General features: G+C 35.9%; 1 pseudogene; it reads right to left on the bottom strand.

The window, feature by feature from the left end:
* Window positions 1-2869: 2869 nt before the first annotated feature.
* On the bottom strand, window positions 2870-3258 carry LOC109680469 (small ribosomal subunit protein uS10-like; annotated as a pseudogene).
* Between the last annotated feature and the right edge of the window lie 717 nt (window positions 3259-3975).

The following is a 3975-nucleotide window of genomic DNA, read 5'->3' as shown; positions in this document are numbered from 1 at the left end:
ACATTTATACTCACACACATACCCACACATACTCTAACACAGTAACACTCACACACATGCACACACTCACATATATACACACTCTCACACCCAGACATACACACTCACACATTCATTCACACATACACTCACACACACATAACCAAACATTAAAAAAAAATACATACACACATCAATACCTACACAAATATGCAAATGAGAAAATACATAAATGAGTGGATTTATAAATACTTGAATATCTAAATAAACACATAACATAAGTGAATGAAAGAATGCTTAAATTAATACATCAATGAAGGATAACATAAATACATACATAGAACTGTCAATAAATACATATATATGTGAATAAATCCATTTATGCTTTTATTTATGCATCCATATGTGTATGTATTTCTTCATTTATTTTTGTATTATAGCCATTTTTACTATGTTGATTGCCTATCCATGAGCATGGGAGATCTTTCCATCTTTTGTAGAATTCCTAGATCTCTTTCTTCAGTGGTTTGTAATTCTCCTTGTTGAGGTCATTTTTATCTTTGTTAAGTTTATTCCAAGGTATTGATTTTTTTGGAGGCTATTGTAAATAAAATTGCTTTCCTATATTTTTCTCAATATTTTCATTGTTGTATAGAAAGTCTACTGATTTTTGTAAGTTGATTTTTGTATCCTGCTACATTGCTGAAGCTATTTATTGGATATTTGTACCATATTCACCCTCCTACACCTTTTCTGTATATCCTCCCCCTTCCCACTGGTACCAAACCCCTAGATTAGAATGGAAATGGGAACACTAGCTGTAGGGGACCTATGCATTGTGGTGGAAATGGCATTGCTTTCTTTGTTCTATATTTGAATAAAATCATTCTTGCATCTAATCCCTGGCTGTAGGGTTTTCCTTTGAAACTATGATAGGTGCTACATGTGGAAGTACATGATCTTCTGATTTTGGTGGTTGACGCTGTGATGATCTTTGCTAGCTTCCCTTTAGTTGGAGCTCTACTGTGGTATTGGTAAACAGTGAGTGATGCTGTGTTTGTTAAACCTCCTCTCCTCATTTATGTTCTGTTTATTCTAGATATATTTTCTCCATAGAATTTAATGGAGTGATAACCTTGAAAATCTAACATGTCCCTAAGAAAACATTTGTCAGCCACATCAAAGGAGTGAACCAAAGATGCACCTGCAGACACAGTAGACTATTTATGCAATTATTGGAAAATAATTGAAATTATTTTTGATTTTTGTATGGTTATCTAAATTGGATTGAACATGGAATAAGTATGAGGGGTACCAAAAAAGATATTGTCAAAGTAAGGTATGAAATAAAAGTTACTACAAAAGTCTTCACAAGAGACTTGTCAATTCTTTGCATTAGCTTGAAACAGTGTACTCCAAAAACCGTATTATGTGAGTAAAAGATGTAGGTCACTTATAATGTTACCATTTACCAAAGCAATAAAGGAAAGGAGAACTTTAAGGTAATTAAGTGGACAACACAAGCTGCTACCTGGATAACAGTTGGCATTAAACACAGGTACTGCTATACAGAAAATCTTCCTTTCACTTTTGTCTCCCTAAAAAGTACAACAAACTCACAAGGATTCACATTTGTATGTGGCCAATCTAGACATAAAATCTATTGAAAATGATTTTTGGTATGCTGTCCAAACTGTACTTTATGAACCAGAAATTCATGGAAAATGGTGCTTATTTTAGTGGGTTGGCATCAACCTCCTAGGGTCATTTGAAAACACAAAAATAACGAGGTTTGAGGGAAAAAATCTGTGATTGAAAAGAGCTGTATTGAACAGGGCTTTTAAAAACGTTCATGACTTTCATTAAGGGATCACCTTTAAATTTAACCAAATTTCTCCATCTCTATCAGTGTATGCATGTGAAGCAGTATTTCAGGAAAAGAACATTAAACTATTGTTAAGATTCATCATGCCCTTGTTTATTAGATGCTTTAAAAGTATCATTAAGGTAAGATCACAAAGTGACAATATTTTTAATGCAAATTGTCATCTCCATATTACCTGGTATTGGAAGGTGTCATTGTTTGACGTTCCAAGTCAAAGGAACGTAATGGATTTCCCTTTCACACTATAACAAATACTTCTCTGAGTTAACAAAAGCTACTTTGAGATAATACTTTGGGTTAAATTATCATTTTTATGTTGAGTTGAATATTCTAATTTACTCTCTGCAACTTTGGTTCCTTCTCATCATAATTTATTGCTTTGCATTCAGTAACAGGCACTTAAAATACTTGTCACACTATGTTACCTGGTGTGCATCTGTGAGGGTATCATCAGCCTTGCCTCTCTCCTATGGGGAGATTTCTGTCTCTAGGACCTGCTGAGAGGGCTATGGAAACCTTCATGGCTGCACTCCTTGTTCACAGACTGTAGGGAAATACTTACACCATAGTGAGGATTGTAGTAAATATTATTGAAAATATATTAGCACATACTTGTTACTATTCACGTCAGTGCCATTTCATAAACCATATATGCTAGAGTAGTACTATCCTGTAGGTTTTGAATATTGAGGATTTTTTTTAAAACCATGTGCATATTAGTGATGCTCATTCAAGTTGTTGTTTGCATTAATTATCAGATATCATAATAACTACAGAGGAGTTTCAGATATTATTAACTTCAGATACCTCATTTTATAGCGAGTCAGAAGTTCAGAGAGATTTGTTAGGTAGTCATACAACCCAGGCCATACACCCAGTATTCTGAAACTTTCTCATTTAATATGTGAACACCTTTCTATATTTAAGAAACATTAAATTATATTCAAACCAAAATCCATGAGGAGAATAACTTCTACTAACTCTTTTTTAAAAACAATTTATAACTCAGTTTATTAAATTTAATAAAATAATTGACTTAGGCATTGCAATGGTGACTTCAACCTTCACTCCTGGCTCAGAACTGATGGAAGTAATCTGTTTAACAATCTCAGAAGGACTGTGCAAGTCAATGAGTTGCTGTGGATTGTCATCTGGAACCGATCCCACATCTTAGAAACTTCACCACAAGGTGTTTTTCTTGTAGTGATTCTCAAAGTCTTGGTCGGCATGCGGACCGGTCCTTTCACTTTGTGGCTCCTTTCCTTGGTGCCTCTGATCAAGTCAGCACACACCTTCTCCAGAGACTTCACATTGAGGCTGGTGAGGGTGATTTAAATTTGGTGAATTACCACCTCTGGCTCCATAAGTGTCTTTCCAGTATCTTTAAAAGCCATGGCTAAAGTGCAGCTTCTTGACTGACTTTTCCTTGACAGGAGCAGAGAGTGGTGAGTCAGGAGGAGGGGCGAACAGAACAAAGCTCCACTGCACCCATAACCACATCTCCCTCAAAAAGTTCTACTAATTCTTGAGTGATTTCTTAAAATCTGGTTTGTTTTACCAGCCTAGAACTTCCTTCTACACAATCAGTTCCTTGGACAGTTAAATTTATTGTCTGTCAAAACTAAATCTATACTTCACTGACCATGTCAGGATTGGAGGTAGGCACTATTTTTCCTTAGCCATCTGGCATACTTGTAAGTTTTGTCAGTAGAGGACACTAAAAAGACTTTGCAGAAAAAAAGACCTTTTCTTTGTGATCTGACACACTCTTCCTGGAAGTGTGCTGTAGATAGGACTTCCCAGGGATCAGCCTCTGCAGCATGGATGTTTTCTCCAGTGCCAGGCACTGCAGTACACATGGCTTCTGAAGTAGAATGTTCTTGCTGTTTGTAGAAATGAGCAGCTCAGTGCCAACAGATTAGCTCCAATGCTTATTTTGTAGAGAAATTCTTCTTGAGAAATACATTCTAAGGAACAACTTTCCTTGATACTCTGGGAAAAAGAATTTTAGCATGTTCCCACTCGAGCATGTCAGTTACCTTTCTGCCCTCCAACAAAAGCTGTGTCTTCTCTGACAAGTACTCTCTCTCGTACTTAGAGAGAAGTGGGAC

Source organism: Castor canadensis, chromosome 5 (assembly GCF_047511655.1).
Source record: "Castor canadensis chromosome 5, mCasCan1.hap1v2, whole genome shotgun sequence".
NCBI lineage: Eukaryota > Metazoa > Chordata > Mammalia > Rodentia > Castoridae > Castor > Castor canadensis.
Note: the sequence above shows the minus strand (reverse complement) of the source record. Positions and strands in the feature narration are given on the sequence as shown.